Consider the following 17,889-nt stretch of genomic DNA (forward strand, 5'->3'; position numbering starts at 1 on the left):
TAACCCTGCAGAACCCAGAGTGACAGGGATGAGAAGTATAACAGTGTGTTACTGTGAGTATTGACAAGGGTGGGGGGGGGGGGCACTCCTGTCTCTACCCTTGGAAGTATAGGTCTGTTCCTATGACAAAGAAAACCACTGGATCTTCAAGATGAAAAGGACTCAATATAGTCAACTTCTTACTAAGTGACCGGTTGATCTTCCTAAGCAATGGTGCCATATTGGAAGGTCAGCATCAGTCTTTGTTGCTGGTGTGTTGGATATTCAGCAGTGATAAGAGTTAGATCATTCTTGGTAAATGTACTTTATGCTGTTGGGCACATGTGTAGCCTCCATATCTATCACTGTGGCTACTTCATATGTTTTTTGTTCTGTTTTGTTTTGTTTAGCACTGGAGTGCCTGTTGATAGGGGGATAAAGTCAACTGGCAAGGTCATTGTCTGCCTGATTTTTTAATTTCTCTTCCATGGTGCATGCAACCTGGTGGATGTTAACATGTGACACCAAGATTTTCATTCTTGTGTTCACTCTCATATGTCCATCCACCCTACAAAGAGAATAATAGTGAATACCTACTTTAATTAGAGGGATCAGGAATTGTCTCTCTGAAAAAGTGACATTTAATTTGAGAACTTAAGGATATAAGGAGCCAGCCATATGGGGAAAACCAGGGGAAGAGCATTCCAAACAGAGCAGACAGCATGTGCAAAGGGCTGTTGTATAGGGAACATGGCCAGTGAGACACCCAGCAGGGACAAGAGTGATGTAAGGAGAGGCTGACATGGAAAGCCACTGGGCAAGGGGGGTGAAATGATGAGATTTACATGTTCTAAAGCTCATTCTGGCTGTAGTGTGGAAGACGGGTTGGAAGGAAGCCAGGATGATGTTGGGAGACCACTAAGAAGCATTTTTAATAGTCTGTGAGAGTTAACATTGGCCTTGATTAAGGAGGTAGCAAGGAAGAGTTAGGAGTGGACAGTTCAAAAGCTCTTTTGGGGGTCCAGTTGGTTTGTTCTATTGAAGGCTAATCGTCATAATAACAAAAATGTATATTTTTCTAAGTACAAAATAAAATGCCACTTAATACAAAGTCTATCTCCTCACATAATGATAGAAGGGATGAATTAGAGTCTCAGAGCTATCATAAAACCCATGCTCTTTACTCAGTTGGCAAGAGAGCATATTTACCAAGTAATGTAGGTAGAATTAAGCCCATCTGGTTTCTTGGGTTTTGTTCTGGGTTACAGTTGCTGATGAAATAAATAGTCAGGACCAAAGAAATCAATGAAGCTTCTCAGACAGAGATCCTGACAAGGAATGGCAGAAGTGAGGACAAATGAGCACACAATTAGAAATCCGAAAACCAAGGAAAGACACTAGAACTCCAAGACCACAAGGGAGGCTGCAAAAAGTCCTTTTTGTCTCTGTAGGCCCTGAGGACATCTCTGATGCAGCCAGTAAAATAATGCATGTTAATAACAATGAACTTGCCTGTTTATTCACTAGATGCCCTCCAAATAACATTTTCCTTTTAAGCTCTTCAAAGGGTGACAGTACCGTCATCCGGAAATTTTTATCCAGTGCACACATTGTTCTGCAACAATGCAGAATAAATGGGATGTTGTCATATTTTAAGTCCCCAAATCGAATTGGCCCACGGCACCACAGTCAGCACCCGAAGAAGAAATAAAACACAAAAACGTGTGGAAGGAATTGGCTCCTGTCCTTAAGGAACACACAGTTCCTAGAGAGGCCTATGGAGGCTGGCAGGAACATGGCTAATGGTTTTTCAAACCTCCAAAGCCTTCAAACTGAAAACTGTCTTCCCTGTGAAAACCCAGGTGTGAACACGGCCTGAATCCTGAGATGCTGCGGCATTTCATGGTTTTGTACTGCAGAGCCGAGCCGAAAGTAACTTCCAGTAACTTCCACTACAAACTTGCTGTAGCAAGTGGAGGAAGACATGCTCATTTGATAGCTGGGGAGTGACCCTTAGAGGGTCCCGAGGGACCCAGTATCAGTGGCGCTCACTGCTTCCTCTGCCCTGGATGCAACAATATATTAAGAGAGAGAGAGAAAAAAGAGGAGGCTGGTTCTTTTCATGATTTTCCTTTTTAATTTTTGTTGAAAATGAAACTGTGTTCTCTTGATCCTTCAAACAAATGGAGGGGAACTGGAAGCCCAAACGTTTCTCTTCGGCTCCCCAGAGAGGGCGGCTGTGTTTGTAGTGTGATGTGGGAAAAGTGCTTGTGTGTCCGCTGCATTGTCACGTCGTACCAGCGTGATTTGCAGTAGGAAGTGTGCGACAAATACAATCTTTATGTAAGAGAAAGTGATGGAGCCACAGTCTTTGAATCCAAAGATCTCCGTTTGCCCTTCCTCCCTAAGACGTGCTTCTCCTGACCACAGCAGCCCCCCATCCTCATTAGATGATGAAAGAAACACAAGAACACTCTCTGAACTTGACCCAAACATTGTCCAGCCAAAAATCTTTGTTATTCACAATGCCCTAGGGCAGGGCAGGGGCGACAGGAGGGAACTTGGAAGGACATGCCAGAGAACACAGAAGCGTTGTGAAGAGGGCTATTAAAGTTTCTGGCATCACACCTGAAGAATCATTTTAAACTGATGTTTGCAATATGCGTTGCGAGTCTTCACTGGGCAGATCTTAATAAACAAACGGTCTTTGGAAGGAAAATGAAGAGATTATGTTAAGAGACATCTAAAAGGATTATAAAGATACTTCTTCCATTTTAGCAATTCATCATTGTAAGCACACTGGCAAATAATTTTGTTTCTTCTTCCAGAAAGTAGTAATAATGAAACTGTTCTCCAACTTCTGTCAGGAGAGGGGAGGGATGAGGTAAAATCTATTCATCATTCTGGACTTGCAGAGATGATAGCTGTGTCATTTGCCATTGTTGAAGGACAGCTTCCCTTCCAACTTGTCACAAGCCTCGCCTTTGCTTAGAGTGGCACGTTCTCCAAATCGGGCTAATATTTAAAATCCTCAGCTGTGGTTTTGAAAGACTGTAGACACAGAGCATTGAGTCAACTGCCTCTTCTCCTGAAAAACCAGCTGAAAAGAAAAGAAAGATGAAATCCCCAGCAATAGCAGTCTTTAAAGGAAGAAAAAGCAAAAACCAAAGCAAGGTTAGGCAGAGCTTTCTAAAGAGATCATTACAATGCCGGCCTCTCAGGGGACATTCAGTAAACATCACTGAGAATAATGATGCATCTCTAGGAAGTAGGCACCACTGACAGGGTCTAATCCCCTCCGAAGTCACTCTAAGCCCCTATCTGAGACACAGATGATTTTGTGGATTTCAAAGGGCTTGTCTTTCCAAAAGCCCCTGTTCCTGGTGGAGGAGGGCTAGTCAAGGCCAACCCCGGCAGCTCCTATTTCCCCTGCCTCTGGGCTCTGTAAGCCCTGTTCTGAGGGAGGCGGTAGCAGCTGGTGGTGATGTTTGTACAACACCGCGAATGTAATTCATATATCCACAGGTTTTATAATATATTCTTTTTTATTGTGATAAAATACACGTAACGTAAAAATGACCATTTTAACCATTTTCAAGTGTGCACTGCAGTAGCATTAAGTACATTTATAAAGCCATATAACTATCACCACTATCCATCTCCAGAACTGTTGCATCATCCCAAACAGCAACTCTGGACTCACTGAACACTAACTCCCCACTCTCCCTCCCCCTGGCCCCTGGTAACCTGTATTTTCCTTTCTGGCCCTATGAATGTGACTACTCTAGATTCCTTCATCTGTTCAGCTGTTATTGCTGAGATCCATATTGTTTCATAAGCTTGTGTTTTTCTCATGAATATAAACAGAAAATAAAGGATGAGCTGGAGTTTTTTCCTTGTAAATAACGTAAGTGGAATTATACAATAGTTGTCCTTTGTGTCTGGCTTAGTTCACTCGATGTTACTGTTGTCAAGGTCCATCCACATTGTAGCATGTGTCAAAATTGCATTCCTTTTTAAGTCTGAATAATATTCCATTGAATGTGTAGACCGCATTTCCTTGTATCCATTCACCTGTCCTAGTACGAACAGTTGTGTTATTTCTACCTTTTGGCGATTGTGAACAATGCTGCCGGGAACAGTGGTGGAGAAAGATCTGTTTGAGTCCCTATTTTTAATTCTTTGGGGCATATACCTAAAAGTGGAATTACTGGGTCATATGGTAACTCTCTGTGTAACTTTTTGAGGAACCACCAGGCTGTTTTCCACAGTAGCTGCACCATTTTATATTCCCACCAGCAGTGAACAAAGGTTCTAATTTCTCTGCATCCTCTCCAACACTTGGCAATTTTCCATTTTTTGGATACCAGCCATTCTAATGGGTATGAATTGGTATCTCATTGTGATCATAATTTTTAGATTAACACATGTAAATTCCTTCGTCTGTTCAGCTGTTAATGCTGAGATCCCTATTTAGTTTTATCATCTCCCTGTGTTTTTCTCATGAATATCAACAGAAAATAAAGGATGGACTGGAGGTTTTTCCTTGTAAATAGAAACTGAATAGTCCAGTGATTTATGTGGCTTTTATTCTTGTTGTCTTGCCATTGTTTTGTACCTCCTATTCTTCAAAGAGCAAGGACTCGGCTTGAATTTTGAAAAGAAGTCTTTATTCCAGTTGTTTTCCTCCATTTTACCAGTCTATTTTCTTTTTAGGCCTCTGTTCCTATTTTCCCTTGACCCTGAATAGTCAGGTGCAACTAACAGCTAGAGCAAGCTGGCTGTACCCTTGGGTGGCCCTTGTAACACTTGTACCAAAAAGATTGAGGGCAGTCTTCCCTGGGACTTGTCTGTAAACAGTCAGGAGAAACGCACCTTCCATGGGAGTGGGGGTGGGAGGACGGAGACATGCGAGTACCCAGGGGCAGGAGTAGAACACACATCCGCCACGAATCAAGTCCCTAGGAACTGTCTATCTTCTTGTCCAAGGTCGCCAATTTTAAACTGTACAAGCTTCCCAAAACAACCCCCAAATCAAAAAACCTCTATTCGACATTTGTTTGTTTGAAGAGAATGAACCAATGTGGCTAATCTTGTAGTAATATGAGTTGTTTAGGGACGAAAGCCTCTATTTAGTCTCTAAAACAATGGAACAGATTTCGTTCACCAAAACCTTGACACTTACTCTTAAGCTAAAAACGTGTCTGCAGTATTTGCCAACCATTATTTTCCCATTTGAACTAAAAAAGGGGGAAGATATCAACAACTCCACTTATCCAATGAATGTTTATTGAGCACCTGCTAATGTGACAGGCAGTGTGCTGAGAGGCTCTGGAGATACCAGAATGAGCATTACAGACCCAGTCACTCTCCTAAATAAACTTGTGAGGGGGGCCCCCTGGGTGACTCAGTCAGTTAAGCGTCTGCCTTCAGCTCAGGTCATGATCCCAGGGTTCTGGGATGGAGCCCCACATTGGGCTCCTTGATCAGCAGGGAGCCTGCTTCTCCCTTTCCCTCTGCCCCTTCCCCCTGCTTGTGCTCTCAATCTCGTTCTCTCTCTCAAATAAATAAATAAAATCTTTAAAAAAAAAAAAAATAAACTTGTGAGGCCATTATACATAAAGGCCATTGATATGAGTAACTTAAAACAACAATATATCAGTTATAGAGAAAATGTACAGATTATGAGCAGAATAATTATGTTCCTGTTGAGAGAATGATTCTAGAATTCTTACGTTAATTAACTATAATATTAACATCTATTACAACTATTGCTTAATAGTGGTATTAATTAGCAGGGGTTACCACCTCCCCTCCCCCCAACTTTTAAATATCTTCCCTGACACTGGAAATTCCTTTTCAGGGCTTTACAAAGTAACAGTGGAGAAGGACTTGAGAGCTAAGTATTCTAAGTGCCATGCAGCATGGTTCCTGCCCTCCAGGAATTTGTTTCTATTTATCTAAGCAATGAAGTATTTAACATTTCTCTTGGCCTCTCATAAGATCCATGGTTTAAGAAGGAATTTTAAGAGTCCAATCTTTCTATGGAACTAAAACATTTTCAAAGCCCTCACACCTTTAGGTCTGGTCCTCAGGGAGCTCACAAATGTCCAAGAGCTTGCAGTGTTACTGTTACTTGCCTGAAGATGCAGGATGATTTATCTGAGACATCCCTCTCCTTAACCTCCAGTCCTCACAGGTTTGTGGGGAATCACACCAGAGTCCCTGTTTCTCAGTAGCAGCCCTGGGATTGTTTCACCCTACCCTATTCAAGCTTACATTCCTGGAAGAACCACATTTGTCTTTAAATTATCCCAGGTCGCCGTGGGCTTGGGATACAGCCGTGCTGAGCAGTTCCAGTGAAAGACCATGGTGTTGGGACAGACTCCACGTGACTCCCGGCTCTGCCACCTCTTAGCTGTGTGACCTTGGACACAACCTTTCTGAGCCAGTTTCCTATCTGCCAAGGAGAGATGATGCAGGGCGGTGGTGACACGCACAAGCTCGGGGCTGGGGCAGATCTGGGCGCTGGGCCTGGCTCCTTCTTATACTGGCAATGTAACCTAGAGGAAATTAGTCTCCCTCCCTAAGCTTCAGTTTTCTCTGCAAAACTGAGAGCCACAGAGCATCCGCCTCAGAGAATTGTGAGATCTAAATGGGATGATGCATATAAATGCCTCAAGTAAAATAAGCCCTCAGTACATGTTAACTCCTTACTGCAGTGACCGCATGGAAATGTGCCTAGAGAAGGGCCTGACACACAAGGCAACTTACAGACCATGTCGGTCTCTCGCCCCCATCCTCCTGGACTGACTCGAATGCAAATGTGGCATCATTAATACCGCTTTGGGCGGGATGGCATAAGGTTAGGGAGAATTCTCCCATACCTGTACCCCTTTCCTTGTCTTCTCACTGCACTCCATCCCCCTGGTTTTCCCATACAACACATCACTCTTCCCAGTGACAGACACACATGCCACTCGGCCATGTAATCCAATCAGCTACAGGGGGATGGATTCTTGGCCGGAGCTGACTAGCATTTGCATTCTCTTCACGCAAGCTGCATCAAAGGGCATCTGGAGGCAAAGTACCTCCCCAGCTGTGACAGACAATCAAGCAGAATGACAGAGCCAGGTGCACTTACTGATATTCCCAGCGCTGGCACCAAATTACAGCACATTAATGCCAACTTCTGAGAAAGTCTCAGATTTATGTGGCTTCCAGTACATTTAGTGAGGATAACTTTTAAGTTTTAAAGGAAGAACAATTTAGCAAGCAGACAGCACCGGGTTTTAAGGTTTTTATTACACAAAGCAAACACCTGAAATTTACCCCAGGCCTGTGGTGTGGCACAGACAGCCGTGGTTTTCAAACTACAGGTCGCGACCCATTAATCGTTCATGAAATCGAGTGGGTTAAGACCAGCATTTTTACAAAAAAGAATAGACTAGAATAGAAAATATCTATTCTAGAGTACTATGCATATAAGGCTAGGTGCTTTTGGTGATACTTTCTAAAAAAGACATATATAGATAGGTGGATAATTGGATAGATTGCAAGGTAAATGGTTTTGTTACTGTTGGCCATAGTCAAAATAGTTTGAAAGCCATTGAAATACTAGACATACAGACATACATATGTGCATTTTAATAAAACAAATGAAAACACCCACTCTGGATTAAAGAATTATATGAAGATAATGGGAAACCCAAGTCATTCAGCCAATACCTTCTGTTCATAATGGCATAATTTTATCACAAAAAGTGTGTGAGGGAAGGGGAAGAAAGGAAGGGAAGGAAAGAGAAAGGGCAGTGGTGGGAGGGAGGGAAAGACTACTGAAGAGTGTCCTCACATCTTCAGTGACCTCAGGGCAGTTCCTCCCCCTGGTAACTGGAGCTGTATCAGTGAGGAAGAAAAACTAGCTGATTGGATTCAGCTCCTCTGGGTCCCAGCTAATGAAGTAGACTTGATTTTCAGTTTCTAAAGAGTAAAGACCAAGTCTTTAACTTCTTTTGACTCTCTTACAGTGTCCTATCACCATAAGGGTTTGAAAACTTTGTGTTAACCTAAAAGTCTGTACAGGACACAGTGGTGGACTTGTTGAGCTAGTTCTTTGTTAATGTCTTGATAGAACGCACCCATAAGGTTTTCAGGAATTTTCTCTGAGTTCACATAAAGTGCCTTTTGTGTGATGAGTGCAGTAGGATCTCCAGGCAATTCACAGAAGAGAAAGGTTTCAGCACTTAGGTGAGAACCAGGGGTAGGTAGATGAAGCATAAAGGGCCAGGCAGCTCCTATAGATCAGTGCTGAACCATGAGTGAGAAGCCTGAGTATCATCAATTCCAACTCCAGGGGTTAGTTCTATGCTTCTACCTGTGAGTGTGTACAAAGAGGATGTATACATATGTACTTTTAAGCATGTTTTAAAATAGCAAGGCTCTCTAAATGTCCACCGAGAAGAGATTGTCTCAACAAATTATGATACCTACCTCCACACAGTGGAGTACTATGTAGCTGTGGAAAAGAATAAGGAAGCTATTTATGAATGGATATGGAATGATCTCCAATAGGCAGAAAAAAAATGAAATCACTATAGTTTAAAAAAAGAATATGTATCACTGTAAAGGGTCACGCGAGCTTCAGAAACTCTCATAGCGTCAGCTGAGGTGATCACACCTCAACTGTTCCCTCTGCCCAAACCTGGCTCAGTCCCTTCTGGTCCACAGGTTGTTATACTGGTTATTTACTGTAGTGAATCACCCCACAACTTAGCAGCTTAAAACAATAGTAAGCATCATTATCCTGTAGGTTAAGAATTCAGGAGCAGCTGATCTGGTGGTTCTGGCTGATAGTCTCTCATGGGTTTGTGGTCTACATGTCAATTGTGGTCAACATGTCAGGCAGAGTCTGGGCAGGGTGCATCTGGTTGAGAAGACTGGCCGTGCTTTCCATGCTGAGGCAGGGAGAACAGTGGTGAGGGTTGGGGGCTGCAACTAAGCCTTATCAGAACAAGGGCATCTCTTCTGTTCCAGAGAACTCCTGAGGAGGAAATTCTATTACCCAGATCAATGTCCCCTCTGGCTGCAGTCTATTTTCTTTTATTATGTCTACCCTGGGCATGGAATATGTGCTCATTATTGACCGAGTATCCCTTTTACACTTAATGATTAATGTTTTTGCTCCCTTTTTCTTGATAGAATTAAATAATCTTATTCCTATTATATCTTTTTCCTTCACCTTCTTTTCATTATTTCCCTATTTGCATGGATGAAAATGAAAATACAGCATGGAAATCTGAACTGTATTCCCTTGCATCACTGGTATACATTAAATTGTTGGCGTCAGGCAGTATCTTTGTGTGTCCTGTCCTCCACACCATCACAGCCTCCTAAAACATCTTGTCCACAGTTCTCTGTATCTTTCACAATATGCCTTCATCATCAGTGGAGCAAACTAATTTAATTGTGAAAGGAAGTGGTGCCAAGAAGTGGTTTGAGGACTCTGGACTTTCCGTAGCCACCAGCCCCCATCTCCATCAACCTTAGAGCTGCCCCAAAATAAATGCGCAATCTAACTGAATCTAGCTTCTGTTAAGCTTCCTAGCCCCTTCTACCAACAACGTTTTCATCCCCAAAACCAGGAGTGGCTGCTGGTTTGGGTACGCTGTAAGATAAACCATCCCTTTGACTTTTCAGCTTCTACTCACTGAGGGGAGCATTCTAGAAGGAAATCTCTAGAGAATGAAGGATGTGTCTTTAAAACCAGTGGCTCTTATTCAGTGTGTCCAGTGCCTTCAACCTAGGCTGCCCTACCCACACCCTGGAGAATCAGTCATATGACAGAGAGAGCTCCAGTCTCCCAGCCCTATTCAGGGCAAAATGGTCTTTCCTTCTTCCTGCTTTTTTCTCCTCTTTTCTTGTGTTGTTCTTGAATCCCTGGACCATGAACTTGGCTTCTCCCATTTGACTCTTAGCATTCTCTTAGACCGATGTTATTTTACCTCCAGCTTCCCTCACATGTAAGTACCCCAGAAAACTACTTTGCCTATTAAGTGCCAGAGCCGGAGCACTTTCAGTGGCTGCATGCCTGGCCATTGTCAGATCTCATAAATTCATTAAAGACAGCTGAACAAAAAGGAAACTGAGTCATGGGCAAGTTTCAAATTTCAGATTATTATGTCTCTGAAACTAAAAGGGCATCCCAAAGACAGGTTCCAGTGTAAACTTTTTCTTCTCTCCCTCTCTTTTTCTTTTTTTGTAGAGAAAGAGCACATGCACACACGAATGGGGGGAGGGGCTGAGGGAGAGGGAGAGAGAGAATCTTAAGCAGGCTTCACACTCAGTGTGGAGCCTGGCATGGGGCTCAATCTCAAGAACCTGAGATCATGACCTGAGCCAAAATCAAGAGCCAGATGCTTAACTGACTGAGCCACCCAGGTGCCCCCAGTGTAAACTTCTAATGGGGCTCTCAATTCCTCAAGGCAACTGTGCTTTCTCAAGAGTCAGCAACTTTTCTAACAAAGTCCAAGCCTTTCTGGGGTTGGTAACACCTATGTATGACATTTAGGACTAGTCATGGGCCCTGCTTCAATTTCAAATACAGTCCCTAGAAGTCAGAAGTTTTAAAAAATAATCTCCCAGTTCCACTGTCCTTCTGATTTGTTAAGCAGGGGAGATCTCCAAGATAATATGAGAAAACTCATTCGCAGAAAAACTTCAGGAATTTTGTTCTTTTCTATTTACCATGTTTCTCCTTTAGTCTCATCTTTCCAGCCACTCTCACTACCTCCGAAGACTTTGTCTTTGAATCAATGATTCTAAGAATTGCTCTTACTCCTCCAACATCTATATGCTTAATCATTTTCTAGGTGGAAGATGTGTTTTGTGGAGCTTATCCATGGTGAGGAATAAGGAGATGGCTGTAGCTAACCTGTCCTGGTCACTTTAGAATTGGGTTGTCTGTTGGGAGGATGTTTGACAAGGAAAGCTTCCCTTTGGTCAACTACCACAGGGGAGCAAGTGGTAGAATTTGGAAGAAACGTTCATATCTCTGATTCTAGATAGGAAATTAAAGAACTGGACATCACAATAATTTTTTATCCCTTCTTGTGGAAGATCTGTCTTTAAAAGAAGATGGTCATGAGAAATGATCAGCTGGCTACATGGCTGGCATACATTCCAGGCAAAAGTTGAGGACAACTTATGGAGGCTTGAAGGAACACATTTAATAGGATAGCGATAAATGGCATTCCTGAAATGATGAGAAGGGAGAAAAAGTCCAAGAAAAACTATAATATCAAAGATTATAAATGGTACTAGGCATGAATAAGAAAGATGAAGTATCAGGAAGTCCAGAGTCAGCACTCTCACAGAGGGGTTATTAATGTTATTGAGGGGACGGCTCATAATTTTCAGGAAGAAATAATGGGAAAGACTCAGAACAATATTTATGATTCCCAAAGTCTGATAAGCTCAAAACAGATTGTTACAGTAATTCAATATTTTAATAGAAGATAAATGCATTTGTTTGTGAATACTCCTCTCTAAAAGATTTGGGATCACAAGGTAAATAGAATCTTAGAGGTATTGTTAAAATTGGCACAGAGATTACTTGTATTCCTGGGACTTCCACTATTCAGATAACTGTGGGAAGTCTTCTGGTTAAAGCAGAGCATCTCATAAATTCCTAATACCCCTTGCTAACAACACCTTTTTTCAGAAGCAGATGGATCAATAAAGCCAATACTGACCAATGCTTAATTCCAAGAAAAAAAGGTAGAACTTGTTGATAAAGTAGAAGTGAGGTCAACCTTGGGAGACAGTAGCTAGTGGACATTTGTTGTTCTTCAGAGTTCTATTCCTCCCACTACAGGTGATTGCACCCAATTCCCTGTGGAGTGATTATATCCCCACATTGAGGGCAGTCTTACTGGGCATGTTAAGCAGGGTTCCCTGCCTGCCCCTGGCCAAGGGATAGGTGTCAGACAGTTAAGTCAGTCAGATGCACTGTCTCTCCTAGAACTTTTGATCTTAAGTAAATTGACACAAGGAGAGAATAATTCCTGCTGAGTGAACCCTTGGAGCTGCCTTGGTTCTATCTGTTTCACAGCCTGGTTCCAAAACTTCTCATCAGTCTTGAGCTTCAACTCTCCCAACAAATTCCATTTCTGTATAACTTAGCCATTGTCTGTTTCTACTGCTACTAACCTAATAACTGTGCTGAATATGACATCTATATACTCCTTATTGAATATGACACTCCATATCATCTTTGTGATAACCCAGAGTAAAACAGAGGGAACAGTGAGGTATCTATCTGATATCTCAAAAACTCAAAGAAGAGATAGGTATGTTGATATAGCTCAGAGCCTATCAAGGGGTAAGTGACTTATGACTCTACAAAAAAAGAAATCTGAAAATATGATTTTAGGGGTGGCTGGGTGGCTCAGTCGGTTAAGCATCTGCTTTCAGCTCAGGTCATGATCTCAGGGTTCTGGGATTGAGCCCCGCATCGAGCTCCCTGCTCAGCCGGGGAATCTGCTTCTCCCTCCCTCTGCCCCTTCCCCCACTTGTGCTCTCTCACTCTCAAATAAATAAATAAAATCTTTAAAAAAAGAAAATATGATTTTTAAAAATGATCTTTGTGTAAAAGAAAAGAGAAAGGAATGTAAGGAAGCAAATGAGTGTATAATGGGCCACTTCAATGAAATCAGATTGTGAAAGATCATACACAGACAGGGTCAGAGAACAGTATATTGCTAAGGGGCAAAAAAAGGTTGGTATAAAAGAGTTAAAATTATAGCTTGAAGGCTTGAGCTGAGAAAAAAATGAATGGAAAAAAAGTGAGAGGCATCAAAATGGTTTTTTGTTGGATATGACCAGAGCAAAGTGGCCAGAACAATGTACTGAGTCTGATGTTCTAAGGCTAACAGATGAAGGTGGGGGGGGGGGGGGCGTGGATTGGAGAACTTCCTCACAACTCTTGCTTCCATCTTCTCTATGAAAGTGAAAGATCTTCAAAGCTGAAAGTGTGGAACAAACATGGTTAAGAGGTAATTGAAGTCCAAGATAGGAGCCAAGATAGTAAGGGAACAGGAAGCCTCTGTTAAAGACTTCATTCTTCAGACCTGGCTAAATTCTATCCCAAGGTGCTGAGAGACGCAACCAAAGAAATTATAGAATTGCTGCCAGTAATTTTTGGAAAATCAAAAAGAATGGAAAAGGAGCCTGAAAATTGGAAATGGACAAAGGACTGTATTTCTGAAAGGAGGCAGAGTAGTATAATTTGGGTTTTGGAAACTACAAAATAGTCAACTTAATGTGAAGCCTGGTTACTTCAGAATTACAAGACTGAGATCACATGTGCAGGTGGCATAGTGATCGTCACAACTTATATAGATGAAGCGTCTCATGCAATCTATCAGAATAACATGGAAAACTGGACTAAGGGTACTAACATGTGGATTTCTAATTGGTTGAAAGCTGCTATCCAATGAGTGTTGAATGATCACTCAGTAGTCTTCTGGAGGGCAGGATCTTGGGCAATGCTGCAGGATCCAGTCCTTGCCCATCTTATACAATATTTTATCAACAAAACACAGAAGCCACTTTTGGCTGGCAGAGCTAGAAGGAATATAAAATATATTGGATTTATAATGAGCCTAAAAATAATCTCTATGGATCATTTATGTACAGAAATGCATGGACATTTTGGGAGGATGTTTATCAAGGTTGTAGAAAGATATGCACCAAGATATTCATAATGATTAACTTTGGGTGGGTGGCATAATAAAATTTTTAATGTTCTTCTTTCTGTTTATCTATATTTTATGACTTTTTTGGTAATGTAGAAGCATTCCCTTCATAATAAGAAAAAATAATAAAGAGACTTATTTCAAAAAGAAAAAAATCCATTGGCTGGAACAATATAAAAACACACCAGATGCAAGTTAACGTAAGTAACCGTTAAGTCTCCGTCGAAGTGAAAACGATTTTATAGAAGCATAAAATGGAGGAAAGATGGGTGTGAGAATGGTTTATTTGAAAAATATTTGGAAGTCTTGTGTCAAAACTCAATGTATGCCAAAAGGGTAAACTGATGCAATCACAGGCAGTGTTAACAGGATATAAAAGTCTGGAAGAAAGGAAGTGATGGTTGCAGTGAATTGGGGTCAGATCCCATAGGGAGCACTGTGTCTAGTTCTGAGCTCCATACACTAAGTGAATATAGATGGCCTAGAGAGAGGTCGGAAGAGGTTCAGCTGAACAGTGACAGGTTTGAGGACATGCTACCTGCGAACATGTGACCTCCATTAATTGTTCTAAGTCAGAGAAGCTTTTTTTTTTTTAAGATTTTATTTATTTATTTGACAGAAAGAGACACAGCGAGAGAGGGAACACAAGCAGGGGGAGTGGGAGAGGGAGAAGCAGGGTTCCCACGGAAAAGGGAGCCTGATGCGGGACTCGATCCCAGGACCCTGGGATCATGACCTGAGCCGAAGGCAGACAATTAATGACTGAACCCCCCAGGCACCCAAGGTCAGAGAAGCTTTAAGGGATGATAGCTCTCAGCCACAGCTCAGTCAGTACTCAGACAGGACAGAGCAGAATCAATAGACAAGATAAACCCATCATGGAGTGGCTGTGTTTGGGGAGATTTCTAGCATCTGGAAGCACAAGAAGAAAGATTGAGAACAGGAACACCTGGCAGATGACAATAGACAGAGATTCAGGAAAACAAGTATTATCAGGGTTATCTCAGAGCACAGAATGGGAGCCTAGTCATACTCTGGAACTTAGAAAGAGCTGTCCAGTTCTTGAGCAGTTGGAGTGCCAGGCAGGCAACAAAAGAGAGAACTCAAAAATGGGGATCAAGAGAAGGATTTAATTAGCACCAACTAGTGGTTCTCAAAATGTGGTTCAGACTACCAGCACCAACATAACCTAGGAACTAGTTAGAAATGCAAACTCTCAGGCTGAGTCCTGAATCAATTAGAAGCATCCAGCAATCTATGTTTGAATAGACCCTCTGTGATTCTGATGCATACTCGAATTTGAGAACTACTGGCTTAGTGATGAAGTATGTGAACTCTAGAGCCAGAATGCCTGGGTTTAAATCCCAGCTCTGCCAGTAACTAGCTATGTGATCTCAATTTTCTCATCTGTAAAATGGGAATAAAAATAGTACCTACCTCATAGGGTAGTTCCCAGTATTAAATGGGACACACGCTCGTGTGTGTGTGTGTGTGTGTGTGTGTGTGTGTGTGTGTGTATCATCCTGATTGACCTGCAATGAGGGGCAAGCATTTCCAGATGTGGACACCAGGGAACTCAGAGAATCAGATGGGAGAGTGTGATAACTGGCTTTAAATGTTGACTCTGAGAAACAAACTGAGGGTTTTAGAGGTGAGGGGGGTAGGGGGATGGGTTAGCCCGGTGATGGGTATTAAGGAAGGCACGTATTGCATGGAGCACTGGATGTTATACACAAACAATGAATCATGGAACACTACATCAAAAACTAATGATGTACTGCATGGTGACTAACATAATAAAAAAATTATAAAAAAAAATAATAAAAAATAAATGTTTGAATGCTGTGCTGCCCTATCCCATATTGCTCCTAAAATACAAAAACAAAACAAAACAAAACCTATGGGTAAAGGACAAAATATAGAGTGTTTTTTTTAAAAAATTTAATTATTCATTTGACAGAGAGAGAGCACAAGCAGAGGGAGCAGGAGAGGGAGAAGCAGTCTCCTTACTGAGCAGGGAGCCTAATGTGGGACTGGATCCCAGGATCCTGGGATCATGACCTGAGCCAAAGGCAGACGCTTAACCAACTGAGCCACCCAGACGCCCTAGAACATTTTTGATTTAAGACAAGGAAGAACTTTAAAAATTGTTAGAACTGTTCAGGGATGGAAGGAGACATCTCCAAAAGAAGCAGGCTTTTCCCCACCGTACATATGTAGTCTGAGACAGGTCATTATTTGCAAGAGATATCCTGAAACAGATTTCTTAATTGGAAGGGAAGTTAGAGTCTCAATGATTTCTTCTACTCTTTAGAATCTGGGAGTCTAGATCATTGAGCATTTAGAAATGCAATAGGCCCCTCCTTCCTCCCCTTATGAATGCAGTTGCTATTAGCATACATGCTCCCACCCCCCACCCCCTCACTATTTTCTTTTGGCTCATATTTATTTCAGCTTTGGAATCCAGATGTGACCTAATTTTGAATCTGGAATGAATTAACATGTAACAAGAGAAGTTATTGTTATATTAATTACTGCCTTTTTGTTTGTTTTTTCCTCCTTACTCTAGACTTTTGGAAAGAAACAAAAGGGGATTTTATCCCCTTCTCCCCACAAACAAAGGCTAGGCAGTTAGGCCTTTATTCTTACTTTCAAAGAGGAATTAACATTTGTTTTATATGTCTCAGTGATGCTACACACACACACACACACAGAGAGAGAGAGAGAGAGAGAGAGAGAGAGAAGGAAATCTTCAGATACTAGAAAGACAGACAAGGCCTGAGGATCATCCAGCATGGAGAAAGCCTTTTGTGTTACAAAGATAAAAGAGGAGAGTATTTCTTATTGGATTCCTTGGTTTCCAGAATACTAGGAGAGAAGTAGGGCTGTGGGTTATCATGGGGCAGAGTTCAACCTACAGGACCTGTGTGATGCCTGCAGAGGCCAGATGCCAAACGACTCTGCTGGCTTTCACAGCAGAGCTGGGACCTTATGTCCAGACCTCTAGTGAGGGTAGAGATCTGCTGAAACCTGTCTAAAGTGGCCTCCCCAGCAAACAGGGGAGCAGTCCACAACAAGAGCGATACGCAGGAAAAGGCACAGTGACGTTGAAGGTAACCAGTGGGAAATGATAACCAGGTGATTTTCTTGTCTCCCCCTTACTCCACCACACACACACCTTTTGAGACACATCTATAAGGAGCCACTGTCCAGGTGTAAGCCAAAGGAAATGACAGACATTCGAATCTTCTACATGATACAAAAGGGGGAAGGATTTCTTATTTCTAGGAGAATCAGAACACGTTTTATACTGACTGGGTTTATTAAAACAAGATCCATCATCTGAAGTCATAGTGAGTGGGTTAAAAGTTACAAGGTGGCTGAATAAATTAAAAACCAATTTCTTTTAACAAAAGTGCAAGTCAATAAAATTTCCTACAAAAATAAACAAACAAGCACCATAATCTCAAAACAAGGTTATACAACCAGAAGCAATAGCAGTTAGCAGCTCAGAAAAGTTTCTTATAAATGAACCAGCCAGGACTGAATTCTATGATGACAAGACACAGAACAAGAGTATATTTGAAGGGCGCCTGGGTGGCTAAGTCGTTAAGCATCTGCCTTCGCTTCATGGTCCCAGGGTCCTGGGATCGAGCCCCGCATCGGGCTCCCTGCTCAGGGGGAAGCCTGCTTCTCCCTCTCCCACTCCCCCTGCTTGTGTTCCCTCTCTAGCTGTGTGTCTCTCTCTGTCAAATAATAAAAAAAAAAATTTAAAAAGGGTATATTTGACAATTTTTAACAAAACTTTACTCAAAGTTTTATTTTCTCAGATCTTCAAATATCTGATCTGAACATATTCTTTTATCTTCATTTGTATAAAAGCTTTATTCTCAAAACCTTATGCCAATACATCAAAGTTTCTCCTTTCCTCAAGGTTCCTACTATTAAAACTTTGTGACCTTTCGTTTCACTTTAGTTTCTGAATTTAAAAACTTGGGGGGCTTTGAATTTTCAATTCTACAGTGGCCTTGGAGAGCATGTTATCCCACTACTGTTTATACTCTTGGAAAATATAAGACATTACGGTTAGGACATTATAATTATCTACCGTATATTAAATATCTTTTAAAAATGCTCGTAGACCTAGCAGTTCTAA

General features: G+C 41.7%; 1 long non-coding RNA gene across 1 annotated transcript in view; it reads right to left on the minus strand.

The window, feature by feature from the left end:
* Positions 1 to 3,041: 3,041 nt before the first annotated feature.
* Positions 3,042 to 17,889, minus strand: part of LOC144380972 (uncharacterized) — a 45,468-nt gene continuing 30,620 nt past the window's right edge. Inside the window, exon 3 of the long non-coding RNA XR_013445343.1 lies at positions 3,042 to 3,079. This is a non-coding gene — a long non-coding RNA (uncharacterized LOC144380972). The remainder of the gene's footprint in view (positions 3,080 to 17,889) is intronic.

The sequence above is a fragment of the Halichoerus grypus genome, chromosome 2 (genome assembly GCF_964656455.1).
Source record: "Halichoerus grypus chromosome 2, mHalGry1.hap1.1, whole genome shotgun sequence".
Taxonomy (NCBI): domain Eukaryota; kingdom Metazoa; phylum Chordata; class Mammalia; order Carnivora; family Phocidae; genus Halichoerus; species Halichoerus grypus.